Below are 21,528 nucleotides of genomic sequence, written 5' to 3' on the forward strand. Positions count from 1 at the left end.
CTTCATGCAGAAATGTATAGGCATGTTCCAGTTACAGAAAAGAATAAAAAATTTCTTAACCCATTAATTCCCAAGTTTTCAATTCTGTGAATATTTCAATGAAATTGACATTAAAATGGGTTAGAAATCATAATCCAGATATTACACATATTATTATATTCACATTACTGTCACTTAACTATTATAATAAAGCTATTATTATTTTATAATTTTATTAAATGCTATATAACTATGCTAAATGTCATATACTATATTTAGGTTTGTACATGTGTGTAACATCTGGGACTACGACCCAAATGGGTTAATATATTATATAGTATTTGTTCACTCTTCTAACCCTAAAATGAAATTAGAAAATCAGTATATATTATTTCAGAGAATGGATGAAGGATATGTACAATCAAGGGTAAAGAACATAAAATAAGAAAAATTCAAGAGGTAGTAGGTAAAATGGGAATTAAGGCTACAAAGTAGAGGATGAAGAAATGTATAAATAAATAAATTTTTAAAAAAGCAGGAAGAAACTTGATCCCAATAATCTACAATATAATGACGCAGGAGAAAAAGAACAGCACCTAACCTTTTTGTAATAAGAGGCATCTGGAGTAAAGAGAAAGTTCTCTTAGAAAAGCCTTTCTGTGTAGATTTCAGGCCTTTAACAGAGATTTTTTTCAGTGAAGTGATACTCAAGCTGGATATTTCAGGGGTGCTGGTGCCTCATTAAGCAGCAGTTATCCTGTATGATGGCTACCCAATGACTGCTTACCCACACTCACGGGCAAGGTCCTCTCAACTCATTCCTCAAACAATCCAGAGTTGTTGCTCTTTCCCCAATAAATAGAATATATCTGGCTGATAAAGCAAAGTCTAACCCAGCAGATATAAAACAAAAAAATGATCACATGGGTAAGAGTAACAAATTTGCAACTGGTACTTTGGTTAAAGAAGAGAGAAAAATCATACAAATTTTTAGAAAAAGACACAGAGCATTTCTGAACTGCGCAAGAATGGAGATCTGCATTGATGATAGCCACTGCTCCTTCTACAAAACTCAATCCATTTTTCCAGAAAAAAGGGTCACAAATGCCCACTAGTTTTTTAAAAACAATCCAAATAGCAGGAATTTCTAAGTTCAAATTCTGAATCTTACCCAGTGAGATGAGGTGGCTCTAGTTCTTCAACATCACATGTCTGTACAAATCTCTATGTTTCAGACCCATGCATTTCCCTTCCTCTAAGAGAAATCCACAGCTACATTCCTGAACATCTTCAACTGCTAAAAGTACAAACACAAATATTAATGGTGAAAACAGATCAAACATTTTAGGTGGAAAGGGAAAAGGTAGAAAAGGGCACTCCAGGGAACTGGAGAAAAAAGGAACAAAAAATCGGAGCTGGAGCCTGAGGGATGGGAGGAAATGATATGTTAGTGTGACTGAAGCCGAGTGCTTTCAGGCTCTCCACACTCCTCGGGCTCAGTCACCACATCCTGTGACCTTCCTGTAACACAAGGCACTATATGATGGCAGCCCAGAGCGTTACACATCACAGCAGTCCTTTGTGAGGTCACTGAGAGGTTGCGGCAAGGCTGCAGTGACTTTGAAACATGGAGAAAGTTGGGGCTTTTGTGGGCTGTTCATTTTCCTTGTGTTTTGTGTAAGCTACTTTCAGTTGAATTTTCAATCTGTCATAATTGGAAGAATGCTTTACAAGCATGCTCCCTAACTGAACACTATTTTCTGTGGACAATGTATAGGGTCTTGGGCTCCCTGCATTTGGCATATGATTTGTTAATAATACTAAGCTCTCTGATTTCCTGGCAAGATCCCAAATCTCTATGAATTCTGGGTCTGGTCATACTGCTAACTAAAAGCATCACAAAGTGTCACATACTGAAATAAATACCAACCAATGCTAAATTTCATTTTAACAAATTGAAATACCCCATTCTATGGAGTAAATAGTATTTCTCATATTGTGAGTCCCCTGTAACCACTTGGTTCCTCCTTGTAAAGCTGCAATTTTACAATAAAAGTGTCTTCTATTCCCTCTACTGAGGTTAGTTTCTCCTCTCTGTCAGAAGACTAGGCCTCAGGAGTTATTGAAAGCCCTGTTAAGACAATTTGGGACTGGTTGGAAAAAAAGAGGGACATCTAGTGAAGGCATGGGACTGTTTTGACAATCATCATTTACCACCTTGCAGTAAATCAGGTAATTAGTTTAAGGACAAGTGATAAAAATGTTCACATGCTGTAAAATGAATTATTACATTCTGGAAACAATTTGACTCAAATGGGTCAAGACTTTAAATTCCAAAGGTTGACCAGTTCTCCAGGTGAAGCTGCCATGAGAAAATAGAGCTAGAGGAAAAGATAATGAAAGGTCAGGCTTTCCTCAAAGCTTTCAAATGGAGAAATGAGAAAGGTCATTTTCTTCCCTGGAGGAAGGTCAGAAGCAGTCTGGGAAAATCCTGGCCCTATCCCAAAGAGAGAGATTCTACTAAAGCAATATGGAGCTTCAGTCTAATTACTTATGCCAAATTCATGACATGAATCTAGGTATGAGATAAGATCATTTTAATTTGCCCTAAGTGTTCTCTACAACTATACAAACCCAGGATCATCTCAAGGGCAATGGAATTTTCCAACTGGAAGTCCACAGTACCTGCCCACAGCTGTCCTATATATTTCCATAACAGTAACTTTCATTTCCTCCATATCCAAAAAGTTTATTACACCTACTGAGTTTCATCCAAAGCATTCAAGAGGGACCATAAAGGTAAAGGTAAGACTGAGGTCACAATAAGCCTCACCAGACTGAATGACATTCAGTGACATGACTGATACACACAGCCTAAGCAGTCTTTACTGGGGCAAAAACAGACATGTGTACAGTCTTGTCTCAACAGGACTATCAATTCTCATTAATCTCCAAGTCCCAACACTCGCTTCTTTTTTCTGCTTTCTGTCCACATCCTTGCAACCTTTTAACTCAGGATATATCTTGGAGAAAGTGAGAACATGGTTTTGATATTCATTCCCACTCTAGCATGAAAACAACAAAACACTGAATAATATTATGTTTGGGCAATTTATGTGTATGTATTATGTGTGTGTGTGTGTGTGTGTGTGTGTGTGTGTTTACTTTAAAATAAATAAAAAACTGAACCTATATAAAATTAAACAGATTAGCTTTACAAACCTCCATGTCTCTTCCCTTAGAATCAAAGGTCAATTCATGTCTATGTCAATCTTTATTCTCAAGCAATCAGTTAAAGCCTGTTATCATCCTCATTTAAGAGATCAGGAAACTGGTAACTTGCTCAAGTTCACTATTAGGAAATAGTGTAGGGTTGTTGAACTCAAAGCTTAGATTTCAGGATTTTTAATTTATAAAATGGTGAAAGAAGACCTAAATGTTGCCCTTATGGAGGTAGACTCCATTCGCTGTTACGTCTGTGTTTTGCTGATACTGAAGAAGAGTGAGGAGCTGGACAACAAACTATGGACTGAAATACAACTGTGTTTGAAGAGCACATTGGCCTTGAGATACTATTATATACTTTTAAGGAGTAACTAGTTCTGCTTCTTGCCAGTCCTCCTGGAAACCATGTGGAAAGAAATAGGAAAATAAACAGTTCATTTTGGATGCTACAGTGATACTACAAAGAAAATCAAGAAATATTCATTGCCATGAGGAGTAGGCCAGACCCTGAATGCAACTTTCTGTGAGAAGGAATGATGTGAAAAAGGGGTGCAAAAAGGAGGCACAGAGATATAAGGGTAATTCAAACTGGCAAAACAGCTAGCTATATTTTTAACAGCTTTATTGAGATACAATTCCATACTAGATAATTAGCCCATTTAAGTTAACAATTCAATGGTTCTTAGTGTATTTTTATATATGTGCAACCATCCCAAGTCTCTTTCAAGAATATCATCAATAGAAAAAGAAAACCTATATCTTTTAGCTATTACTCCTCCTCTTACCCACCTAGACTTAAATAATGAATGATCTAGCTTTTGTCTTTATAGATAACCCTACTGTAGACTTTAACACAAATAGAATCATTAATACATGGACCATGAGCTGACTTCTCCCATTTATCATAATGTTTTCAAGGTTCCTCCAAGATGTAAGTATTTAAAACTCTCTAGAAGTAATATTTCTGTATATACATGGACCATATTGTTTGCCCTTTGTTCCAGTAATGGACATTTGGGCTGTTTCCAACCTTTGACTATTATAAAAAAATGTGGCTATAGGTTTTCATGGGCAAATCACTGTGTATCTATTCTGCAATTTTCAGAATGTAAATTAAAGTCTTTTGTTAAATTTATTCTAAAGTACTTTCTTCTTCATTACAGGATTAGGTCAATTTCGATTAAGGTTTGTTCACCTGCAAACATACAAAGATACAACTTATTTTTACAGATTGATCCTATAACCTCAATGGAACTCAGTTCTATTTTTTCTTGTGATGTGTCTTGATTTATTTAGGATTTTCTATATAATGTCACCTGCAAATGGAGATGATTTTATATGTATTCCAACCTGGATATCTTTATTACTTTTTCTTGTCCAAATGCTCTGGCTGAAATCTCCATAGTGTTAAATAGAAATAGCAAAAGTGGATATCCTTGCCTTGCCCCTGATCTTAGGAGGAAAACAGCTAGGTTTTCAACATTATGATGTTAGATGTATACCTAGATGCTCTGTATCATGTTCAGGAAATTCCCTTTTATTCCTAGTTTATAGAATGCTCTATCATGAAAGGCTTTTGTTAAATGTCTTTTTTTCTATTGAGAAGAATGTGTGATTTCTGTTTTTAATTATATTAACATGGTGCATTACATTAATTGATTTTTTGGATGTTAAGCCAACCTTGCATTCCTGGGATATATTGGACAGTGTCATGTTGTATAATTCATTTTGTTACTTAATTTGGCTTACTGGTACCTCGTTAAAGATTTTTGCACCCTTATTCTTACGAGGCATGCTTTGACTTATTTTGGTATCTAGGTGGTACTGCCCCCTAAAATGAGCCAGGAAGCTTGGCTATATTCTTCAATAACAGAGAAGACACTAGATGAACTCAGGGTCAGTAGCAGGAGTCCTCTTGAATCAATTTAGGTTCTGAATGGCAAATAAGAGATGGCAATTTTAAGGGGCCAAATTACAAAGAAATTGTCTTCTAAATTTGGGAGAAAAACCTAAAAAAAATCTATTGTTGCCCAATTCACTCTTTCAGAAGAATGTATTAGTGACAGTTATTCCAGGAAAAAAATTTTTTGGTACCAGGGATTGAATTCAGGGGCACCTGACAACTGAGAACATCCCCAGCCCTATTCTGTATTTGATTTAGAGACAGGGTCTCACTGAGTTGCTTAGCACCTTTCTGTTGCTAAGGCTGGTTTTGAACTCTTGATCCTCCTGCCTCAGCCTCCCGAGTCACTTGGATTACAGGCATCCCATCACTGTACCTGGCTCCAGGAAAATTTTTTACATTTAAGAAAAAAAAACAAAACAAAACAGGGCTGGGATGGTGGCATGGTAGAGCACTTGTCTCACAGGTGTAAGGCACTGAGTTTGATTCTCAGCACCACATATATATAAATGAATGAAAAGGTCCATCAACAAATAAAAAAAATTCTAAAAACATTTTTGAAAAACCAATAAAATAAAATTAGAAGCACTGTGTCTCCAGATATTTAAAGATTTGAAAAGTGTGGTAACATTCTGTGTACAAAAAAAAATCACACAAAAGAACAGATTAAAGTTTTCACCCACAGTCCAACATGAATAAACAATAAATAATGATCTCACAGATCTACAGCCAGACTACATAATCAAATACATAATCCCAGGAAAGGTGAGAGAGTGGTTAGACTATAGGTGGGAGTTAGTAGAATTCAAGGATAAGAGAAAATAGGCAAAATATTCTTCCTTCCTTTCTGCAATGAATAAACTACAAGGAGTAAAAGGATGACAAATATCATAGACAGTATAGTGTGTAAAAAACAATCAGTACTAGTGAATGGAACAAAATCTACCAGGGAAAGTGATAAATTATTAGGGAAAAAAGGAAAGTCAGAGCATATCCAATGTACAAATATGCAGACACACTAAAAATGAAATACAAATTAAGTTACCACACACACATCTGTAATCCCAGCAACTCTGGAGGTTGAGGCAGGAAGATCATAATTTTGAGACCAGCCTAGGGAACTCAGTGAGAAACTGACTCAAAAAAAAAAAAAAGGTCTGGGGATGTAGCTCACTGGTAGAGGGTTCTTGGTTTCCATCCCTAGTAACATACATACACACACACACACACACACACACACACACACACACACAGATTTTTAAAAAAAGAAAAGAAATTAAGAGGTCAATATCTAAAATTGTTTTTAACATACTACCAATATCTAAAGTCATTTGTAATCCGTAAGAATAATTTCCAGAAATGAAACAGAAATAAATATAAAGAAAATACACAACATTTTGCTGAAGGGGAAAATGACCTCATATTATCAGTAACAAAATATTACCAAAAAGAATTACAAGATGAAACCCTTGGAGAATCTATCTATGGATCCAGTCACATCTACAAAAAAGGAAATTCAGTTGTAATTAGATTTATGCAATGCTGAATTTTGAATGCAGTATAAAACTTGTAGAAAATTAAATGAGGGAGGCAAAGACTTTATATCCAACCAAACTATCATTCAATCAGAAAGGATACAAACAGTGCGATGATCCAAGAACTTAAGGAATATTCACATAAGCCTTTTCTGAGGAAACTACCAGAGGGCATACTCCAGTCACAAAAGACACAACAGAATAAATTTCAGCCAAAGAACAGCATTGATAATGAATACATATAAATAAAAACCTAAATTAACAGTGAAATGGAGATGATGGTAGCCAGCACCCAGAATTGCTCCCAAAGGTACCCACTACTTGATCTTCACAACACTGTACCTCCTGTACTGGGCTGACTAGTGCACCAGAGTAAGAGTCTGTGGAAATAATGGAGTATGAGGGTGTTACAGAAGACATCGTCACTTATACCTTATGTACTCTTACTCTCCCTTTCTTCAGAGAAAGATGACAGTCATGAGTATACTCAAGCTGGCCGCAGAGAGAGGGCTACATGGTAAGGAACTAAGCTATATTGTCAAAAGCTATGTGACAACGACATCTTAGAAGGTAGACTATCTTACCCAGTTACTCCTTCAAGTGACTATATACCTGGGCAAGAGCTCGACAACAACTTCATTTTTTAAAATATTTTTTAGTTGTCAATGGATTTTTATTTTATTAATTTATATGTGGTAATACGAATTGAACCCAGTGCCTCACACATGCCAGGCAAGCACTCTACCACTGAGCTACAACCCCAGCCCCAACAACCTCTTGAGAACCTAAAGAAGAACTTTCTGGCTAAGCTGCTCCTGAATTCACGATGCACAAAAATGGCAATAGATAATATATATCAGTTGCTGTTTTAGGGTCCTATGTTTTATAGAAATAGATAACTAATAAAGGGATAAAGGTTACAGAATGGAAGATATACAAGTTCACCGATGTGTCATTTGCAGTAACTGGGAAAGAAAGGATGTCATTTTGTGCACATGTGTTTGGGTGCTGAGGATTGAACCCAGGGCACCATGCATGCAAAGTACACGCTGTAACACTTTGCTATACTACCAGTCCAAAGATGTCATTAATGCTGAAAAAAATCATTAGACAGAAAGTTAGAAATATATATGAATGTAAAAAAATCAGAGTAAAAATGGCAGTCACATTTCAGTGTACATGTAATGACTAGGAAATTACAAGTTAGATTTAAAATAACAGCAGATATAATAGCAGCAAAAAAATTCAAATACTTCTAAACATGCCTAAATATTTACAAGGTCTCTATGTTGAATACTACAAATAATATTGTGAAAAGTTAATGAAGACATAAATAAATGAAGGAATTTATCACATTCATTGATGAGGGTCTGATTATTTTCAAGATGTGAGTTTCCTCTGAATATAGTGGAAGAGGAAAGTAAAAGTGAAAGGATAGCAGAAGATATGTCCTGCAAATCACAATAAAAATAATGCTCAGGTGGCTAGATTAATACCACACAAGGCAGGGCTGGGATACAGTTCAGTGGTAGAGTACTTGCCTAGCATGCGTCTAAGGCCCTGAGTTTGATAATCAGGAACAGCACAAAACAGAAAATAAACAAACAAACAAACAAAAAAGACACAAAAACCTGACAACAGAATTGATTTCTTTCTTTTCTTTTTTTGTACCAGGGATTGAACCCAGAGATGCTTTACACTGAGCCATATCCCTAGTCCTTTTTATTTTTTATTTTGAAACAGAGTCTCCCTAAGTTCCTTAGTTACTGAGGCTGGCTTTGAACTTGGATCCTCCTGCCTCAGCCTCCCAAGTCACAGGGATTACAGGCATGTGACATTGTACCCAGCAGGGAAAAATAATTAATGGGATTTTTAAAAAGCAATTTTTGTTCATGAGACAAGGGTCAGTGAAAATGCAAACCATTGACTAGAGGTATCTGCATACACATAGCTAACAAAGGACTCACATTCAGATCACATAAAAAACTCCTAAGAACCCACAATAAAAAGAGAGATGAGATTAAAAAAAAAAAAAAAAGGCTAAAAACTTAGCATGGCCTTTTCCAAAGGAAGATGTCCAAGTGGTCAATAGACATCAAAACAAAGACACTCAACATCATGACATCAGGAAAACCACATTGCCTTACCACTACATACAAAGCACCACCATATTTTACAGTCTGACAATACCAAGTATTAAGAAGAAGGTGGAGCAACTGGAACTTGGATAAACTGTTGATGAGTCTCATAACTGGCTCAGCCATTACAAAAAACTCACAGTTTCTTCTTATGTAGATTCACATACTCTATGACCCACCAACTGCTCTCCAAGGAATATACCCAACTGAACTGCAGCCATACAAACACAAAGCAACAAGTACAAGAAGGCTCGTAGCATCAGTACTCATGAGAGCCCAGGGAAGGAAACAATTCAAATGCCTGTCAAGAGTAAAATGGGGGTGGGGATGTAGCTCAGTGGTAGAGTAATTATCTAGCATGAATAAGGCACTGGGTTTGATCCTTAGAACCACATAAAAATAAATAAAATAAAATACCATCTACAACTAAAAAATATTTTAAATAAAAGTGTAAAAGATACACATACAAGTAGTATATTCATGCCCTGGAATACTACTTAGCAAGGAGGATAAACCGAAATATTTCTACAAAAAACTGGAATAATCCAGAGAAGATGAGCACAGCCCCTGTGCAAGGATGACATGCACATTGTGAAGTGTTTCACATTTTAAGAAAAGAAAATCAATTTGAAGCTGTTGGGTATGGTACTGTATGCCTGAAATCCCAGCTAATTGGGAGCTGAGGCAGGTGGGTCAAGTTCCAAGTCAGTGCAAACAACTTATCAAGGCCCTGTTTCACAATAAAATAGCTCAGTGGTAGATTGCTTACCTAGCATGTATAAGGTCCTGGGTTCAATCCATAATACCACCAAAAATGTCAATTAAATCAAAAGTTGGTTCTTTGCAAAGATACACAAATTTAATAAATCTCTAGCTAAAACAGATTAAGTGGATACATTGAAATACACAAGACCCCCTGAGTTCATTCCCTGGTACCCCCCCTCAAATTTTTAAGTTGATATAAAAAGAAACAGAATAAAAATAATCACATATCTATTAAGTAAATAGAATGTAAAATTTAAAATCTTCCCTCAAGGAAAACCTCACTGGTAAATTCTCTCAAATATTAAGGAAAGAATACCAATTCTAATAAACTTCTTAAAAATATATGTATATATATATTTTAGTTGTAGGTAGACACAATACCTTTATTTTATTTTTAGGTGATACTGAGGATCAAACCCAGGGCCTCACATGTGCTTGGTGAGCACCGTGCCGCTGAGCCACAACCCCAGCCCCTCTAACAAACTTTCAATAGAACAGAGAATAGATAACTCTGAACTCATTTTATGAAGTTACTATTACTCTCATATCAAAACCAGACTAAGACTTAAAGTACCAATCAAAATCCCTCATGAACACTGATAAAAATTCTTAGCAAAACATTAGCAAATCAAATTCAACAATATATTAAAAAAATATATAAATGATGAAATAAAGTTTACTTCAAAAATGAAAGGCATATTCAACTTTCAAAAACCAATCAATACAATTCATCATATTAACAAGCTACAGAAAAAAAGCTGTAATATCTCCTAAAGCAAGGGTCTGAAATTTTTTTCTTAAAAAGTCAAACAAATTATGTTATAGGCTTGTAGACCACACCATCTGTTTTGAGTATTCAGCTCTATTGATAATATGAAAGCATCAAGAGACAATATGTTAATTAAGTGGGTATTTATGGCTGTTTTCTAAGAAAACTTTATTTACATGAATTCTATTTACAAAGAAAAAACTCGAACACCCAAGGTGTCATTTTGTGACTTTTTAAAAATTTTTAAAAAAATTTTTTAGTTGTTGATGAACCTTTATTTTATTCATTTATTTATATGTGGTACTGAGAACTGAACCCAGCGCCTCACACATGCTAGATAAGTGCTCTACCACTGAGTCACAACCCCAGACTAATTTTGTGATCTAAATAAAAACATTATATTCATGAGACAAAATTCAACTCATCCATGATAAAAATTCAACAAAGTAGGAACAGAAGGGAAATTGGTCACCTGATAAAAGTAACATGATACTATATGATGAAAAAGTGAACACTTCCCACCCAATGCAAGGAACAGGAAACAAAGAACAAAGGGAACATTGTTCACTTTCACAACATCTATTCAACACTGTACCCAATGGTCCTAGGAATTGCAATAAGGCAAAAAGAAGAAGAAAAGATACAAATAAGAAGAAAGAGAGAAGGAGGGAAAGATGGAAGAATGAAAGAAGGGGAGGAAAGGAAGGAGGGAGGAAGGATCAAAAGCATTCCATTTAAAAAGGAAGAGTAAAACTGTCTTTACTCATAGATGACATGACCTACACATGGAAAATTCTAAGAATCTAGAAAAAAGCTATAATTCATCAATGAATTAAGCAAAGTGACAGGAAACAAGGACAATACACAAATAGTATTCTCCCTATACTAGCAGGAAACAACTGAAGGTCAAATTTAAAATACAATTCCTTTTAGAATAGCATATAAAAACATAACAATATAAATAAAAAAACTACAGATAAATGTACCAAAATTGTATCCTGTATTATATTCTTTTACGAGATACTCAGTCAGGTATGGCCAAAAGAAAATACAGAAGAGAGGGTCAGGAAAAAAATAAAACAAAGTTTATCATATTCACAAGTTCCAGAGAAACATAATTGGGCATTATAAATTCCTAATATTGAAATACAGTTCCCTTTGGGCAGGACAGTGGGGAGGTATGTGATACAATTTGGAAATGGGAGCTTCAACTGATTAGGTAATGTTTCATTTCTAAAACCAGAGTGCTGGCACATGAGTATGTATTTTATTATTATTCACAGCTTGCTATAATCTGGAGAAGTGGAGATAATCAGTTATTCTTAGCTTAAGAGGAAACAGCATCCAAAAGATTTGATGCCAATATGGTAGGTATAGTTTTTAAGATCTGTAGGAAAGAAAAAAAGACTAGGAACGTGGACAGCATTATAGAGAAGACAAAGACAAGTAAGGGAGGCTTTCAGAGGAGGGAAGAAATTCTCCCTCTGAAAAGTTCCTCCCTCACAATTGAAGATTATATTCTGCAAGGAAGGCAATGCCTGAAAGCCTCACCAGTGGCCTATGAGGCCTGCAGAGGAGCTTCTTCCCAGCATCTGAGAAATGCCTCTTCCTGCCCTATCTGCCAAGCAGTATGCTGTCCCATCTATCCCATGCTCACACTCACCTGGACAGAGGTCTGGCAAATATTTTCTCTCCTCTCTCCAGGGCTCTTCCCCTCACTCCAGGTGAGTAACAAGTTTTGGTTTGGAAAGTGGAATTTCTATTTATAGGAAAGAAAACAAAGAGAACTCATGAGGTTACCAAAGACCCATGAATAGTGAATTCTCCAGAGAAGAAGGGTTGAATAAGGAAAGGGAACTCCAGTCAGAAATGAATCATATTTGGGGGATGAAAATCTCCTGTGTCTAGAGAGGTAAAATGACAGCCCCAGCCTCTCTTTTCCAGGGAAAGAGACATGGAAATGCAGTGTCATACATAACATGAGTAAATCAAGCTATCTGCTTCAACTCTGCTAAATCCAGATTTACTAAAAGGAAAAAGATTAATTACTGTTTTAAGCCCAACCCAAAGGTATAACCTTTCTCATGACAAGTGGAAAATATCCTGTGGGGCAAGTTTTAGTGCTAAGGGTTGCCATACTTACCTAACGATACCAGGTGGCTATAGGTCTCCAGCATCACTTCCCTGGAGTAGGATCCTCTGAGCAGGGCTTAACAACCTCCACTCTCCTCTTGGGTGAAGTCCACAGCCACGTCCCTGAACACCACAAAAGCCTTCAACACAAAACACATCCCTGCTTATCCAGAAGTCCACCTTGCCTGCAGCTTAGAATGAGGGCAAAAGGCTCCTGAAACAGAATTTCTCAGCTAGAGAAATACTCAGTCACCCAAAATAAAATTCCAGCAATAAACTGTGTTCAAACGGCAGTCATCACTCTCCTCTCCCCATGTCTCAATTTCCTTATAAGACGGATATTATAATAGTATTTACCTTATAGGGTCATCATCCAAATTAAATGAAATTGCTACTGGCAAACATCCTATAACTCTGAGGGGAACTAGCCTAGATGAGGCTGACGTGGTGAGAGAACAAAGTGGAAACATTGAAGAACACCATTCGTTGGTAAGCTGATGGAACTATAGGACCAACCTTAAGGTGTGCCCTCTCTTTGAACTTCCCTTTAAATGATCTAAGTTATTATTTTTCAGCCTAAGTGGGGTTTCCTATTGCTTACAGTCAAAAGCATCCTACTGGTTGACTGTTGGCAGTGTAGACCTCCAGTGAATCATGCCTATTTCTACCCTTTATGCATTTTCCTCCTTCACTAACCCTGGGCTTCGCCACATGATTGGCTTTATGAAATGGGACATTAGCAAATATGATGCAAGCATTACTTTAGGGTGTTTGGTTTGGGGACTGGTTTTCACTCCTGTGCAGGGCACCTTGAGGCCATTGTATCAGTAACATGAGCTTGTTCAGTGAAAAGGCCACATAGAAGAAAATCAAGAACTGAAGCAACCCGACTAACCAGCCTGTCAACCACAAGACACATGAAGTTGCTCAGCTCCAGTTCAGCAGCCAGCTGACTAGCCACATGAGTATACAGGAGAATCAGTCCAACTGTGCTAGGCCTAATTGTGTTATAGCTTTTGCTCAATACAGTGGTCCTCTTTTCTGACCAAGAGTTGTAAACTAATAAATGATTTCATTTTAAGCTACTAGATTCTTTAATCCACTAAACTGGTGAAAAAATAGTGAGGACACTGCTACAGCAGGCTGAAAAAAGGTTGTTATACATTTAGCAAAACTACTGCTGTGTGAACTTGAAACAAAGAAAATGTAACTGATGACCTCTCAATCCAGCTAAGGACATCTCCAGACAGTCAGTTGAAAGTTTCAATTGTGGGCTGGGGTAAGGCTCAGTGGCAGAGCACTTGTCTCACATGCACAAGGCCCTAGGTTCAATTCCCAGCCAAACATACATACACATATGCACACACACATATACACAGTTCCAGCTGCATGTTTCTAGCTACATAGAATGTGTAGAAATAGAAGCAATAAGGAAATTATTATAGAATTAGTAACATAATTTAGAGGAAAACACAGACATGACAGGGCTTGCTAGGTGTATGGTTCAGTTTCACATTATTATAATGAACTACTTGAGGTAATTAACTTATAAAGAGGCTTATTTAGCTCACAATTCTGGCATCCAGACCCAGATCAGGTGGCCCCATTTTCAGGCCCCCAGTGAGGGCAGTGTCATGGTGAAAGTGCATGAAGGAGCAAGATGTTCATACCACGAGAGACGAAGTGGAGACAGAAAAAAGACCAGGGTCCCACAATCCTCTTAGAGAGATTACCCCCAATGGCCTAAGGGTTTCCATAAATTCCCACCTCCTTAAAGATCTGCTACTTCCCACAGTGTCACCCTGGGAACCAAGCTTTTATATATGGGATTTTGAGGGCATTAACAATCACAGTACCAGGTGAGAAACTGAACCTGTTTTACACCACAGGGATCTCTAGTTACAAGAGTCTCAAATTTTAAAAAAGGCCTCAGAGTAAAAGGTCATATCAAATGTTTGAAAGACCCAAAATTTAAGACCTTTGAAAATAAAGGTGACACCTAGTAGATTCTCCAAGCAAGACCAAAGGACTTCTGTGATTCTTTGGGTATTGTCCCACAGCACCAATATCCTGCCCAAAGATAAAAATAATTGTGTTACAGCTGTTGCTTAACACAGTGGTCCACATTGGATAAAGCAGAAACTCACACAGCTTTCAAGAAGGTTATATCTGCCTGAACTAAAAGAATAAGGGGCAATTCAAAATGAACAGGTGTCCTATATGCCTGCTTCTTCTCATTTTGTTTTCAAAACTAGGTATTGAACTCAAGGTCTCCTACATGCTAGGTAAGTACTCTTCAACTAAGCTACATCTCCAGTCCTCCTCTCTCTCTCTTTCTTTTTTTAAAAAGGAGTGAGTGTTACAGTTTCCTTGTTTCTATCAAATCACTGTATGTTAGGTAAGTAGTTGGAGGTGGTGGGAAATAACAGACTCTTCTTTCAGTATATAGATATCTGACTGGAAAGGAATCTACTGAATAAGCCTTAGCCTCCTTGAATTCAATCCACAGTACCAAAAATAAATAAATAAAAATAAAATAAAAAACCTACACTAAGGAACATGTTGGTTATATGACTTAGGTCTTACTGAAAGTGAAAGAGGTGACAGGAAATATCAGTTGACACAAACTCATGACTTTTCCTAGCACATCAGGCTACTTCCTAATTAACATTATGAGTGGTTAAGATAACACTTATATAAAAGATTCAATATTACCTTGGAAAATGTCCTAAGTGGGATTTCTTATGCATTCTTGGTATTAACACTTTCAAGTAAATGAAATATTTCACAAACAAGAAACACTCATTGTTGCTCTGAAAATATCCAGAAACATATAAATCCCCACAAAGAAGTTTCGGATTAAACTAAATACAAATCTTTTTCTAGCTAAATTCTACTCTCATGGGTCGATAAGCATAGTCAAAGCAAATCTGACATAACCAAATTAGCCCATATCAAAAATGATAGTAGGGTTTTCAAGATGGTGTACTAGAGGGCGGTTGCATTTCATGTTGCTCCAGGACGCAGGATTCAAAAGAGGACATAGTGAGACACTTGGGACCAACTCAAAGCCGCTGGGTGAGTCTCTCCCGTTGGGGAGGTGTCCTGGATGGGGCGGTAGCCCCGGAACGCAGGGAACTTTGAGAAGTAGAGTTGCTTGACGATACGCCCCTCCCCGCCACTGGAGCGGTAAACACGGACAACTGGGATCATCGTAGAGGAGGCGGCTCAGCACAGCCCTTGGACTCGGAGCAAACACTTGGACTCCGGGCGCCTGCCTGAGGAGGAGCTGCGTGGTGAGCTGTTTGGACTCAGAGCGACCGCTCCTGAACATTGGGGGCTTGCCCAGAGGAAGAGGAGAAGCCCGGCGGGTCGCTTGGTCTAGGAGTGACTACATCAGAGCCACAGGCAGTTGCCAGAGGAGGAGGCGAGTGGTGAATTGTTTGGACTCAAAGCGACTGCTCCTGAACACCGGTGGCCTGCCTGAAGGAGGAGCGCAGTGGGCCACTTGGTCTCCGAGCGACCGCTCCTTAACACCCTGGGGAGGAGGAGGAACAGGGCGGGTCACTTGGACTCAGAGTGACTGCCTAGGGTTACGGGCAGTTGGCGGGAGGAGGAGATGCGAAGTGAGTTGCTTGGACTCCCAGTGACTGCATCGGACCACCGGCGGCTGTCCAGAGAAAGAGGTGTGTGGCGGGTCTCTGGGTCTCGGAGCTATTGTACAGGGCTCCAGGTGGCGGCTCAGAGGAGGGGCCGCATAGCCAGGCGATTAGGTGCAGAGCAGGGTCCCAGGACCTAGGCGGCTTCTTGCTGGAAGAGCTGCACAGAGACACGCCTAGGGGCGGAGCGAAGTTTCCATGACTGCGGGCAGATTCTCTGAGGAGAGGCAGCCTAAGGAGACTCGTCTGCGAAGGGTGAGGCTCCCAGGCCCAGGAGGTAGGTCCGAGGCCGTGGGAACGTTGCAGAGGAAGACAACCCAGCCCAGGCGGTAGTTGTAGATTGAGGGGAACCTCTAGGAGGGGAACTGACCAGCGAGACCTCCCCACCGGGTGAGTCTTCCCTGCCGGGGGAGGTATTCCCACAAGGACGGTAAAACCAGAGACACAGGCACAAACAGGCCTTGCCTCAGCCTGCAGCCTAGTTCCCCTTTGGATGACCATTGGTCAACAAGTGGAGGTATCTCTGCCCACTATTAGGGAATATACCCCACCTGAGGGTCACCAACCCTAGAGAGGCAGTTTCCTTGTGGAGCACCGCATTATCAACTTCCTCCAAGACTGCAGGCTACTAAAGGATAAGAGGGGATATACTAGCAATCTTCAGGGACATTATAAGTCAATATAGGGAATCTGCAATATTTTAATGACCCACTGATTCCGGAACAATATGAGAAAACAAGGGAAGAAAATGCCCCAAACAAATCTAGATGTTACATCAATAAAATCCAACGACAGCATGGCAGAAGAAATGACAGAAAGGGAGTTCAGAATGTACATAATTAAAATGATCAGGGAAGCAAACGATGAGATGAAAGAGCAAATACAGGCATTGAAGGAGGAGATGAAAGAGCAAATGCAGGCACTGAATGATAGCACCAATCGACAGTTAAAAGAGCAAATACAGGAAGCAAAAGATCATTTCAATAAAGAGTTAGAGATTTTGAAAAAAAACAAACAGAAATCCTTGAAATGAAGGAAACAATAAACCAAATTAAGAACTCCATAGAAAGCATAACCAATAGGATAGAACACCTGGAAGACAGAACCTCAGATATTGAAGACAAAATATTTAACCTTGAAAACAAAGTTGAACAAACAGAGAAGATGGTAAGAAACCATGAACAGAATCTCCGAGAACTATGGGATATCATGAAAAGGTCAAATTTGAGAATTACTGGGATTGAGGAAGGCACAGAGAAACAACCAAAGGAATGAACAATCTATTCAATGAAATAATATCAGAAAATTTCCCAAATCTGAAGAATGAAATGGGAAATCAAGTTCAAGAGGCTTATAGGACTCCAAATACACAAAATTACAACAGACCAACACCAAGGCACATTATAATGAAAATACCTAACATAGAAAATAAAAACAGCATTTTAAAGGCTGTGAGAGAAAAGAACCAAATTACATTCAGGGGGAAACCAATGCAGATAACAACAGATTTTTCAATCCAGACCCTAAAAGCTAGAAGGGCCTGGAACAACATTTTTCAAGCTCTGAAAGAAAATGGATGCCAACCAAGAATCTTATACCCAGCAAAACTTACCTTCAAATTTGACGATGAAATGAAATCATTCCATGATAAACAAAAGCTAAAAGAATTTACAAAAAGAAAGCCAGCATTATAGAACATTCTCAGCAAAATATGCCATGAGGAAGAGATAAAAAACAACGAAGCAAATCAGCAAAGGGAGGAATTACCCTAAAGGAACTGTCAAATAAAGGAGGAACCAAGGTGTGTCAAAAATAATTAAATAAATAAATACAATTTTAAAAATGAACCAAATGACCGGGAATACAAATCATATCTCAATAATAACCCTGAATGTTAATGGCCTGAATTCATCAATCAAAAGACATAGTCTGGCAGATTGGATTAAAAAGAAAGATCCAACAATATGTTGCCTTCAAGAGACTCACCTCATAGAAAGAGATACCCATAGACTAAAGGTGAAAGGATGGGGAAAAACATACCACGCACATGGACTCAGCAAAAAAGCTGGAGTATCCATCCTCATTTCAGATAATGTGGACTTCAAGCCAAAGTTAGTCAGAAGGGTTAAAGAAGGACATTCCATACTGCTTAAGGGAAGCATAAATCAGCAAGACATAACAATCATAAACATCTATGCCCCAAACAGGGGCTCATCCACGTATGTCAAAAAAACCCTTCTCAATTTTAGAAACCAAATGGACCATAACACAATAATACTAGGTGATTTTAACACACCTCTTTCACCACTGGACAGATCTTCCAAACAAAAACTGAACAAAGAAACCATAGATCTCAATAACACAATCAATAATTTAGACTTAACAGACATTTATAGAACATACCATCCAACCAAGAGCGAATACACTTTCTTCACAGCAGCACATGGATCCTTCTCTAAAATAGACCATATATTATGCCACAAAGCTAATGTTAGCAAATACAAGAAGATAGAGACACTACCTTATATTCTATCAGATCATAATGGATTGAAGTTAGAAATAAATGAAAGAGTAAAAAACAGAAACTACTCCAACACCTGGAGATTAAACAATATGCTATTATATGATGAATGGATAACAGAAGATATTAGGAAGGAAAATAAAAAATTCTCTAGAGGTAAATGAGAACAAAGAAACATCATATCAAAATCTCTGGGACACTATGAAAGCAGTACTTAGAGGAAAATTTATTTCATGGAGCGCATTTAATAAAAGAAGTAAAACTCAACAAATAAACGACCTAACACTACAGCTCAAAGCCCTAGAAAAAGAACAGAACAACAGCAAAAGTAGTAGAAGACAGTCATAGTTAAAGTCAGAGCTCAAATCAACGAAATTTAAACAAAAGAAACAATACAAAAAATTGACAAAATAAATAGTTGGTTCTTCAAACAAATAAACAAAATTGATAAACCTTTAGCCACACTAACAAAGAGAAGACAAGAGAAAATCCAAATCCCTAAAATTCGGAATGAACAAGGAAATATCACAACAGAAACAAATGAAATACAAAACATAATTAGAAGCTATTTTGAAAATCTATACTCCAACAAAATAGAAAATTTCGAAGACATCAACAGGTTTCTAGAGACATATGAATTGCCTAAACTGAACGAGGAGGACATACACAATTTAAATAGACCAATTTCAAGTAATGAAATAGAAGAAGTCATCAAAAGCCTACCAACAAAGAAAAGTCCAGGACCAGATGGGTTCTCAGCCGAGTTCTACAAAACCTTTAAAGAAGAGCTCATTCCAATACTTTTCAAAGTTTTCCATAAAATAGAAGAGGAGGGAACCCTCCCAAACTCATTCTATGAAGCCAATATTACCCTGATACCTAAACCAGACAGAGACACATCGAGGAAAGAAAATTTCAGACCAATATCCTTAATGAACATCGACGCAAAAATTCTCAACAAAATTTTAGCAAATCGCATACAAAAACATATTAAAAAGATAGTGCACCACGATCAAGTGGGTTTCATCCCAGGGATGGCAAGGTTGGTTCAACATCAGGAAATCAATAAATGTAATTCACCATATCAATAGACTTAATGTCAAGAATCACATGATTATTTCGATAGATGCAGAAAAAGCATTTGATAAAATACAGCACCCCTTCATGCTCAAAACACTAGAAAAAATAGGGATAGTGGGAACATTCCTTAACATTGTAAAGGCCATCTCTGCTAAGCCCATGGCTAATATCATTCTAAATGGTGAAAAACTGAAAGCATTCCCCCTAAAAACTGGAACAAGGCAGGGATGCCCTCTTTCACCACTTCTTTTCAATATCATCCTTGAAACTCTAGCCAGAGCAATTAGACAGACCAAAGAAATTAAAGGGATACGAATAGGAAAAGAAACTCAAACTATCCCTGTTGGCTGATGATATGATTATATACTTAGAGGAACCAGTAAATTCCACCAGAAAACTTTTAGATCTCATAAGTGAATTCAGTAAAGTAGCGGGATATAAGATCAATGCACATAAATCTAAGGCATTTTTATACATAAGTGATGAATCTTCAGAAAGAGAAATTAGGAAAACTACCCCATTCACTATAGCATCAAAAAAAATAAAATACTTGGGAATCAATCTCACAAAAGAGGTGAAAGATCTCTACAATCAGAACTACAGAACACTAAATAAAGAAATTAAAGAAAACCTTAGAAGATGGAAAGATCTCCCATGTTCTTGGATAGGAAGAATTAATATTGTCAAAATTAATACTACCAAAAGTGATATACAGATTCAATGCAATTCCAATTAAAATCCCAATGATGTACCTTACAGAAATAGAGCAAGCAATTATGAAATTCATCTGGAAGAATAAAAAACTCAGAATAGCTAAAGCAATCCTTGGCAGAAAGAGTGAAGCAGGGGGTATCGCAATACCAGATCTTCAACTCTACTACAAAGCAATAGTAACAAAAACGGCATGGTATTGGTACAAAATAGAAAGGTGGATCAATGGTACAGAATAGAGGACAAGAACACAAACCCAAATAAATACAATTTTCTCATACTAGACAAAGGGGCCAAAAATATGCAATGGAGAAAAGATAGCCTCTTCATCAAATGGTGCTGGGAGAATTGGAAATCCATATGCAACAGAATGAAACTAAACCCATATCTCTCACCATGCACGAAACTAAACTCAAAATGGATTAAGGACCTTGGAATCAGACCAGAGACCTTGCATCTTATAGAAGAAAATGTAGGTCCAGAGCTTCAACATGTCAGCTTAGGACCAGACTTCCTCAACAGGACTCCCATAGCACAAGAAATAAAAGCAAGAATCAATAACTGGGATAGATTCAAACTAAAAAGCTTTCTCTCAGCAAAGGAAACTATCAGCAATGCAAAGAAAGAGCCTACAGAGTGGGAGAAAATCTTTGCCAATCATACTTCAGATAGAGCACTAATCTCCAGAATCTATAAAGAACTCAAAAAACTCTACAACAAGAATACAAATAATCCAATCGACAAATGGGCTAAGGAAATGAATACACATAACACAGAAGAAGATCTACAAGCAATCAACAAACATATGGAAAAATGTTCAACATCTCTAGTAATAAGAGAAATGCAAATCAAAACCACCCTAAGATTCCATCTCACCCCAATTAGAATGGCGATTATCAAGAATACAAGCAACAATAGGTGTTGGAGAGGATGTGGGGAGAAAGGTACACTCATACATTGCTGGTGAGGCTGCAAATTGGTGCAGCCAGTCTGGAAAGCAGTGTGGAGACTCCTTAGAAAACTTGGAATGGAACCACCATTTGACCCAGCTATCCCATTCCTTGGCCTATACCCAAAGGACTTAAAATCAGCATATTACAGAGATACAGC

General features: G+C 37.7%; 1 long non-coding RNA gene and 1 other non-coding gene across 13 annotated transcripts in view; one reads left to right on the top strand and one right to left on the bottom strand.

Annotated features, from left to right (window-relative positions):
• LOC124967211 (uncharacterized) overlaps positions 1–21,528 on the bottom strand; it is a 59,499-nt gene that overhangs the window by 30,335 nt on the left and 7,636 nt on the right. For all 12 annotated transcript variants that reach the window (XR_007105482.1, XR_007105484.1, XR_007105480.1 and 9 more), the window contains exons 3-5: positions 12,458–12,587; positions 11,978–12,073; positions 1,151–1,276 (exon numbers count right to left, since the gene is read on the bottom strand). This is a non-coding gene — a long non-coding RNA (uncharacterized LOC124967211). The remainder of the gene's footprint in view (positions 1–1,150; positions 1,277–11,977; positions 12,074–12,457; positions 12,588–21,528) is intronic.
• Positions 9,288–9,391, top strand: LOC124967677 (U6 spliceosomal RNA). The gene has a single exon (XR_007105596.1). It is a non-coding gene; the product is annotated as a U6 spliceosomal RNA (small nuclear RNA).

The sequence above is a fragment of the Sciurus carolinensis genome, chromosome 16 (genome assembly GCF_902686445.1).
Source record: "Sciurus carolinensis chromosome 16, mSciCar1.2, whole genome shotgun sequence".
Taxonomy (NCBI): Eukaryota; Metazoa; Chordata; class Mammalia; order Rodentia; family Sciuridae; genus Sciurus; species Sciurus carolinensis.